This window comes from Microtus pennsylvanicus, chromosome 12 (genome assembly GCF_037038515.1).
Source record: "Microtus pennsylvanicus isolate mMicPen1 chromosome 12, mMicPen1.hap1, whole genome shotgun sequence".
In the NCBI taxonomy this organism is placed as follows: Eukaryota; Metazoa; Chordata; class Mammalia; order Rodentia; family Cricetidae; genus Microtus; species Microtus pennsylvanicus.
Window position 1 is genome coordinate 94,834,569 of NC_134590.1, and position 10,013 is coordinate 94,844,581.

At 41.3% G+C, this 10,013-nt stretch overlaps 1 pseudogene; it reads left to right on the forward strand.

The window, feature by feature from the left end:
• Window positions 1-4,014: 4,014 nt before the first annotated feature.
• LOC142832307 (eukaryotic translation initiation factor 4B pseudogene) lies at window positions 4,015-5,921 on the forward strand (annotated as a pseudogene).
• Window positions 5,922-10,013: the final 4,092 nt, after the last annotated feature.

Sequence of the window (10,013 nt, forward strand, 5' to 3'; positions counted from 1 at the left end):
TGGACTTGGAGTCACAGACAGCTGTGAGCTGCTTTATGTGAGTGGATACCTAAGTCATCAGCAACAGCAGTATGCAGTCAAACACTGAGCTATTGGTCTAGCCTTTTACTTTTTTAAAATATGATAAATAAGGCATCCTTTCTTATAGTTGTTTGTTTGTTTTTGTTTCCTGAGAATAAAATCTTTAAATACTTACTTAGGCTGTTGGCCATTAGAAAACATTTTACTTAGCTAGCTAAGCAAATTATAACGTAAATTATATATGCAGTTATTATCCTGATTCAGTTAAATGCAAACTTCCTGCTCGGTTCTTACAATACTTAACCAAAATCAAAGTTTATCTGTGAGTATTTTAATTTAGGTTGTAGTTTCAGTAATGTAGAAGTGAAGAAAAAAACTGAGGCAGGATATCAGATAGAAAATGCAAAGTGTCCTGAGTTGACCAGTGGTGACGACATCCGAGGGACTTCTTTCAGAGAAACCAGACAAGTACAGAGGTAACCCTGTAGTAACTTTCCATTAAACACCCAGTTAATGACTGTTCTTATAGAGCATTCACTTCGACTTTTAATTTTCTAGTTTAACAATTTCACATAAAACCTAATAAATGAATTACACAATTGAGGGTATGGTGCAGATGTAAGTATTAATACACCCACAAATTTACTTGGTATTGCTGTTTTTAATCGAAGACTGTTAACAGAAAGTAAACTTGAGTTGTGTAGCATGTAATGTTGAGTAGCATTTATTTGGCGTATAAAGTAGTGCAGACTATGGCCTTGAACAGGTTTCAGTGTAGGAGAAACGGACACAGTAGGTGGCCGAATGGACACGGGTTGGAGTAAAATGCAACTGGTTATTTTCATAAATAGTTCATGGGAACTTTTCTTCTGCTTATATTCTTTTATATCAATGTTTTTATGATGGAGTTGTACTTTTAGCAGGTCTGAGAGTCAGATTCATGACCTACTGCATGCTTTGAAACTATTGTACTACTGAGCTATGCGTACAGTTCAGATTCACTAAGGATGTGTGCACTTTGGGCATCTACAAAGGAAATGATAGACTTTACCCATGGGAGTTTGCTTTCTTTTTTTTAACCTGATTTTTATTGAGCTCTACATTTTTCTTTGCTCCCCTTCCTGGCTCTCCCCTCATCTTCAATCCTCTCCCAACGTCCAAATGCTCCCAATTTACTCAGGAGATCTTGTCTTTTTATACTTCTCATTTAGATTAGATCTATGTATGTCCTCTTAGGGTCCTCATTGTTGTCTAGGTTTTCCGGGATTGTGATTTGTGGGCTGGCTTTCTTTGTTTTATGTTTAAAAACTACTTATGAGTGAGTACATGTGATAATTGTCTTTCTGTGTCTGGGTTACCTCACTCCATTTTCTAGCTCCATCCATTTGTACCACATTTTCTTCAGTCGAGGGGCATTTAGGTTGTTTCCAGGTTCTGGATATGACAAACGATGCTGCTATGAACATAGTTGAGTGTATGTCCTTGTGGCACGATTGAACATCCTTTGAATATATACCCAAAAGTCGTGTTGCTGGGTCTTGAAATAAGCTGTTTCCTAATTTTCTGAGAAATCGTTACACTGACATCCAAAGGGACTATACCAACTTGCATTCCCACCAGCAATGCAGAATTGTTCCCTTTTCCCCACAACCACTCCAGCATAAGTTGTCATCAATGTTTTTAATCTTGGACATTCTTACAGGTGTAAGATGGAATCTTGGAGTTGTTGTGATTTGCATTTCTACAAACATCATCTGTCCCAATTTTTAAGCTATCCACCCAATGAAGAATACCTCCTTGTGTTCCTCAGTAATTTGGAGGTACAAAATAAAGATACATAGCAAGGAGCATAAATCTCAGTATGCTAGCAAACTGACTGACACAAGGTGAAGGAAGAAGGCGGAAAAGGATGAGAGGAAAGAATAACGAAGGAAAGATAAAGGAGAAAATAGAGAAAGAGACAGAATAAGTGTGTGAGAGAAATGGCAAAGGGGGTAAAGAGAGAGGAAAAAAACACCCCGAGTTACAGCATTGGTTCCAATTGCTTTCTGTTGCATTTCCTCTCATCACAGACAATTCTAGCCCTGGAGTGACTGGCACATAGCTTTTCCTGTTCCTAAGTGCCTCAATATTAACTTCCAAGAATCTATAGAAAGAAAGAAACTCAAAGCCCAGGGACAGATCTTTCCACACGGGATTTAATGAGTGTCTAAGTAATTAGTGAAAATTTTATATATTTATTTAAACAACTTTTAAAATTATCACTTACAGCATGGCTTTCAAAAATATATAATGAAAGCATTCAAAAGTCATTTTCATCTTAATATTACCTGGTCAAATGTTTTGGAGATGCTCCAATGAATCCTGCCCACTGTGGTGCAGTTCAACAGTGACTGAGATCACACAATGGCACAGGTCTCTTTGACCCTTCATGAGATTATCCTTTCTTTATACCCCAGTGGACAGGGATTCCCATACCATATCTAGTGCTAACAAACAGCACAGGTATAAGGGGTCCAACAAAGCCCCAATCCTGGATGATATTTCAGAAATGACTCATGGTATTGATAGCATGCATTTGGTTGCACCTGAGACAATATGAGAACTGAGTCTACACTGAACTTCAAGAGTCTTACTCTCTTTAACCAAAACATCTGGGTAAATAATCCTAGCCATGACCTTTAGTGCATTATCAAAAGTCCACCGCCAATAGGACTAACTTGACAAATTCCACCTAATCTAGTGAAAACCTGGAGTTTGCATCCTACACTGGAGGAACAGTAGTTGGCATGTGTGGATTGGGATTGCAAAACCCCTCTATTGTTGAACTGATTTAAACTTGATGTCCTTATTACTTGCAACTAAGAACATTGTGGCTGATAGGCTGTACACACCATGAAATTGCACATCATTCAGAAACATTATTTTCCTTTGTTTTTTTAAAGAAAGCTGAATTTGCCATCACAACTCTCACAGATTAAAGAAAGATCTTTTCTTGATGCTTAAGTGACCTTTCATTGGTTCTTGTTATTGATTTTACATTGATTCTGGCCAGTTTCTTTATTCATTAACCAATGAAAGCAACATGAACAAAGGAACCTCCTCCACCATTTCCCCGTTTCTGTTTAAACAAAAAGAAAAGCTTTAACATAGTAAAATTACATATAACAAAACAGGTATCAAGCAAGAATTACAGTTACAATATTTATATCTACTTTATCTTTTAACTATAAATTCTTCAACTCCATCAACGACTCCAGAAGGATATAATATTACCTATGTAAACTGGAAGTGCATTATAAACAACTTCCAAAACTCTAGAATTGACAGAGACATCTTGCTCTCTGGACAATCACCCAAAGTTCTTCTGTGCCATTGTGGAATCCATCTTCAGCCTACAGGCCCATAATAATATATAGCAGACTTTTCCATGAAGGAGGAACCCCAAAGGATCGTCTCACCTTTAGCAAGTTTAGCAGTCATTTCTCTGTGGATCCTGCATGTTCAGTTTTTACAGCACACCATGAAGCAGTCCAGGCAAGAGTAGTTTCTTACCCAAATGTTTGTTCAAAGCACGCACTGGCTTTGTGGGAGCCTAGGCAGTTTGGATGCTCAACTTACTAGACCTGGATGGAGGTGGGGGTTCCTTGGACTTCCCACAGGACAGGGAACCCTGATTGCTTTTCGGGCTGGGGGGAGACTTAATTGGGGGAGGGGGAGGGAAATGGGAGGCGGTGGCGGGGAAGAGACAGAAATCTTTAATAAATAAATAAATTAAAAAAAAAGAATTGCAAGATAGGAAAGAATAATTAAACACTTAAGAAAAACTAAGAAAAAAAAACAAAAAACAAATGTTTGTTCAACTCCATAAGGAGTCTCTTTGATGCCCATCTTCCTATTGGAGTAGCTGGTGCTGCCAGGAGCAAATGTGTCTCACTGTCATGAAAAGTCCCAAAAAATTTAAAACATTTAAATGCCATTTTCTGCCTTTACGTTCTCTCTCCCTCTCCCAACATGGCGGCCTCAGCAAAAAAGAAGAATAAGAAGGGGAAGACCATCTCCCTAACAGACTTTCTAGCTGAGGATGGGGGTACTGGTGGAGGAAGCACCTATGTCCCCAAACCAGTCAGCTGGGCTGATGAAACAGACGACCTGGAAGGAGATGTGTCAACAACTTGGCATAGTAACGATGACGATGTGTATAGGGCACCTCCAATTGACCGTTCCATCCTCCCCACTGCTCCACGGGCTGCTCGGGAACCCAATATCGACCGGAGCCGTCTTCCCAAATCACCACACTACACTGCTTTCCTAGGAAACCTGCCCTATGATGTGACAGAAGACTCCATTAAGTAGTTCTTTGGAGGACTAAATATCAGCGCTGTACGTTTACCACGTGAACCCAGCAATCCAGACAGGTTAAAAGGCTTTGGCTATGCAGAATTTGAGGACCTGGATTCTCTGCTCAGTGCTCTGAGTCTCAATGAAGAGTCTCTAGGTAACCGGAGAATTCGAGTGGATGTTGCTGATCAAGCGCAGGATAAAGACTGGGATGATCGTTCTTTTGGTAGAGACAGAAATCGGGATTCTGACAAAACAGACACGGACTGGAGGGCCCGTCCTGCCGCAGACAGCTTTGATGACTACCCACCTAGAAGGGGCGACGATAGCTTTGGAGACAAGTATTGAGATCGTTAAGATTCAGACCAGTATCGGGATGGATACCGGGATGGGTATCAGGACGGCCCACGTCGAGATATGGATCGCTATGGGGGCCGGGATCGCTATGACGACCGAGGCAGCAGAGACTATGACCGAGGCTATGACTCCAGGGTAGGCAGTGGCAGAAGAGCATTTGGCAGTGGGTACCGTAGGGATGATGACTACAGAGGAGGTAGGTGGAGATCGCTATGAAGGGATGACCGGTCATGGAGCTCCAGGGATGATTACTCTCGGGACGATTATAGGCGTGATGACAGAAGTCCCCCCCAAAGACCCAAACTGAATCTAAAGCCTCGGAGTACTCCTAAGGAAGATGATTCCTCTGCTAGCACCTCCCAGTCCAGCCGAGCAGCTTCTATATTTGGAGGGGCAAAACCTGTTGACACAGCTGCTAGAGAAAGAGAAGTAGAAGAGCAGCTGCAGAAGGAGCAGGAGAAGTTGCAGCGGCAGCTGGATGAGCCAAAACTAGACCCCGGCCGCAGGAGAGACACCCAAGTTGGCGAAGTGAAGAAACTCAGGAAAGGCAACGGTCAAGGACAGGAAGTGAGCCATCGCAGACTGAGGCCTCAGCCACATCTGGTAGAAATACATGAAGGAGAGAGAGTGAGAAGTCTCTAGAAAATGAAACCCTCCATAAAGAAGAAGACTGTCACTCTCCAAGCTCCAAACCTCCTAAACCTGATCAGCCTCTAAAGGTAATGCCAGCCCCTCCACCAAAGGAGAATGCGTGGGTGAAGCGAAGCTCTAACTCTCCTGCTCGATGTCAGAGCTCAGACATAGAGCAGCAGTCCCCCACAAGTGGTGGAGGGAAAGTAGCTCCAGCTCATTCCTCTGAGGACGGACCATCAAGGAAAGATGAAAACAAAGTAGATGGGGTGAGTGTCTTAAGAGGCCAAACTGGGAACTCCAGTCGCAGTCCTGGAGACGGAGGGAGCAGAGACCACTGGAAGGAGTGGGAAGGATAGGAAAGAAGGCAAAAACGATAAAGACTCGAGATCTGCACCTGAGCCAAAGAAACCTGAGGAGAGCCTGGCCTCTAAGTTCAGCTCTGCAAGCAATTATGCTGCTCTCTCTGTGGATGGTGACGATGATACTGAGGGAGACGACCACACTGAGTAGACCTCCACACGCTGTGCTTTCTTCTAGTCTCCACCCCGGAACACTCAAACCTCTATCCAGACAAGAAAAAAATAAAACTCACCATCTCCTGGAAAAAATAATAAAATAAATGAATAAATAAATAAATGCCATTTTCTGAAGATCTCTGAAAGATTTGAAGAATATATAACTAACTGAAATATATCTCTATACATCTAGAAAATCTAACTAACATGACTATAATCTTGACTATTAACCTATATTTCAATTATACATTACATTTTTAAATAAACTACACAATCCCAACACCTTAATCAAGATCAGAAATGCATATACATATAACAAAATTACCTTAAATTTGTATCAAAAAAGCAAGATCCATATCAATACAAATCTCTAAAGCATATCCCCCTATAAATGTAAACAAACACTTATAAAAAATATTTGGGAATATGGGCATAATTCTGTCCAAACTTTTTCTTGCTGATTTGGGGCACTGTTAATCAGGTCTTTTATGGTGCATCCTGTGTGCTAGGTTAATCTCAGTCACCACTTGGGTGAATTAATTTTTTGAGGGTGCTCACATCAACATTTCAGGGGACCATGGTCTATCAAACCATATTTGTCTATAAGCAATCCACAGGTTCTCATCTTCTATGAAAACAAAAGAAAAACCTCTTTTCCAAAGCAAAATATTCTTAGACTCAAATTTTTGAATCAAGATACCTTTAGAACCTATATGCTGGATTAGCTTAGCAGCCCATTCAATGAAGTATCTCTCTGTACTTAGCTTCTTCACAGACAAAAATATTCAAAGATAATACAATAATGTACACAATCCAGACTCCATGTATTTTCCATTTTTACATGGCTTATTTTTCTTTTTTTTAATCTTTATAGTGTTTATTTTTTTAAATTTATTTATTTATTAAAGATTTCTGTCTCTTCCCCGCCACCGCCTACCATTTCCCTCTCCCTGCCCCAATTAAGTCCCCCCCCTCCTCAGCCCGAAGAGCAATCAGGGTTCCCTGCCCTGTGGGAAGTCCAAGGAACCCCCACCTCCATCCAGGTCTAGTAAGTTGAGCATCCAAACTGCCCAGGCTCCTACAATGGCTTATTTTTCTTTACTCCTTTTAATCTATGACTATCTTACTTTGTCTCTTTAAAGACTTTACCTTTTTTTAAAGCATTAACTTTATTTTATGACTCTATACTCTTTTTATTTTCTCTTTCAAGCCTTACATACATTTATCCAACACTGTGACCCATTTAGAGTTCTTGTATGCCTAAATCTGTCCTATTATGAATCTGTAATTATTTACTGTCCAGGAGCACTTCTTAAAATGCTAAATGCTTCTTAAAAACTTAAGTTGCACCATTAGTAGGGATTATACAGTACCACCTGTTTGTCTGCCCACTCTAAAACTTAAGCTCTGCTATCATTATGATAAATACAGTAGTTCCTGCTTGGTCTGCACAGTCCAGCATGGCAGAACTGCTTGTGCCTCTGAGCCAAGCACTCCACCCCACTTCCAGGCATATAGCGAATCCACATTGCCATCAAACAAGCCGTTGTGCTTTACTCACAAACGACAACGAAATGCTCTGTCTCCAGCAAGAGACAGAGTTTGTGCTAGCAGCATAGCCCAGAAAGCTGGCATTTTAAAACCACCACTTCTTTCTTGCTGAGCTGCTGAGTCAGGAAAATCTCTCCTAAAGGAGCTTCAGCTCACCAACAGCAAACAGCAAAAAATTGTGTTAAACTCTCTATTTTTTTCTAGAATTCCATTTTCAAGCTCTCTCAGGTTTTTTTTTTTACCATTTGACAAAGAAGCTTTATTAAAAATGTAATGCACATTCTATGAGGTTGACATATAGCCATTCATCATGCTGCTGAAGAGAAAAATCCATTCACATATAAGCTAACTAGGATATAGTATTTTCAATAAAAAGAAATCAATAAAGTAAGCAGAAGAGAAACCTAAGATTGCAAATACAAGGATGGACATGGTGTTTTTAACAGTAAAAAGAGAAAAAGACTTCTAATTAAATCATGGCAGCTTATTTAACATGATGCTCAAGGTATAACACCTATATGGAAATTTATTTTAAATCAGTTTTATACTCACTGAAAACAGCAGACAAACTTGGAGGTGATTCTGATAATATTAATTAGAATTCTTAAAAACCTATACTTGTGACATTGTAGAATTAACTAAAGTCAGGTCAAAACATTAGCACTAGATTATTGAAATAAGAGAAGTTCATTGGTGACACTAGAAATGCAAATGTAAAGCATCTTTAAAAGCATCTCAAGCCAAATTAAGTGTGTGAAACTGCATGTGCAAAAATATCTTTGGGAGGTAGATATGAAATAGGAAAATATCACACTATTATAATGATTTCCTAGCAACACATCCTACTCAGACTCACCCCCAAGCCTTTTTTTTTTATTTTTTTTGATAAAAGAATAAAGAAAAAAAAACAAACAAATTTCCACCTCCTCCCAGCATCCCATTTCCCTCCCCCTCCTCCCACTCTTCTCCCCCTCCTCCCATTCTTCTCCCCCTCCTCCCACCCCTCTCCCCTTCCCCCCCCTCCTCTCCCCCTCCCTCTCCAGTCCAAAGAGCAGTCAGAGTTCCCTGCCCTGTGCTAAGTCCTAGGTCCTCCCCCCTCCGTCCATATCTAGGAAGGTGAACATCCAAACTGGCTAGGCTCCCACCAAGCCAGCAGATTGCCTAGGATCAAAACTGCATGCCATTGTCCTTGGCGTCTCATCAGCCCTCATTGTTCGTCATGTTCAGAGAGTCCAGTTTTATCCCATGCTTTTTTGGTAACAGTCCAGCTGGCCTTGGTGAGCTCCCAGTAGATCAGCTCCACTGTCTCAGTGGGTGGGTGCACCCCTCGTGGTCCCGACTTCTTTGCTCATGTTCTCCCTCCTGCTCCTCATTGGGACCTTGGGAGCTCAGTCCAGTGCTCCAGTGTGGGTCTCTGTCTCTATCTCCATCCATCGCCAGATGCGAGTTCTAGGATGATATGCAAGATATTCGTCAGTATTGCGCTAGGATAGGGTCATTTCAGGTTCCCTATCCTCAGCTGCCCAAGGAGCTAACTGGGGACCTCAGCTTGGGCCCCTGGGAGCCCCTCTAGGGTCAATTCTCCTGCCCACCCTAAAGTGGCTCCCTTAACTAAGAATTGTGGTTCCGTGCTCCCCTATCCAACCTTCCTTTATCCCGATCCTCCTGTTTCCCCAAGTCCCCCCTCCTTCCCTTCTACCTTTTCTCTCCCCATCTCCCCTTACCCCCACCCCACCCCACACCCAAGATCCCACTTTTCTCCCCGGCAATTTTGTCTACTTCCCTTCTCCAAGAGGATAACTGTGTTTTTCCTTGTGTTCACCTTCTTACTTAGCTTCTTTAGGTTCGCCAATTGTAGATTCCGTGACCCCTATTTATGGCTAGAAACCAATTATGAGTGAGTACATCCCATGTTCTTCTTTTTGGGTCTGGGATACCTCACTCAGGATAGTGTTTTCTATTTCCATCCATTTGCATGTAAAATTCGAGAAGTCATTGTTTTTTACCGCAGCGTAATACTCTAGTGTGTATATATTCCATACTTTCTTCATCCATTCTTCCATTGAAGGGCATCTAGGTTGTTTCCAGGTTCTGGCTATTACAAATAATACTGCTATGAACATAGTTGAACAAATGCTTTTGACATGTGATAGAGCATCTCTTGGGTAAATTCCCAAGAGTGGTATTGCTGGATCCAGGGGTAGGTTGATCCCGAATTTCCTGAGAAACCGAAACACTGACTTCCACAGTGGTTGCACAAGATTGCATTCCCACCAGCAATGGATGAGGGTACCCCTTCCTCCACAGCCTCTCCAGCAAAGGCTATCCTTGGTGTTTTTGACTTTAGCCATTCTGACAGGTGTAAGATGGTATCTCAAAGTTGTTTTGATTTGCATTTCCCTGATTGCTAAGGAAATTGAGCAAGACCTTAAGTATCTTTTGGCCATTTGAACTTCTTCTGTTGAGAATTCTCTGTTCAGTTCAGTGCCCCATTTTTTAATTGGGTTAATTAGCATTTTAAAGTCTAGTTTCTTGAGTTCTCTATATATTTTGGAGATCAGACCTTTGTCTGTTGGGGGTTGGTGAAGATCTTCT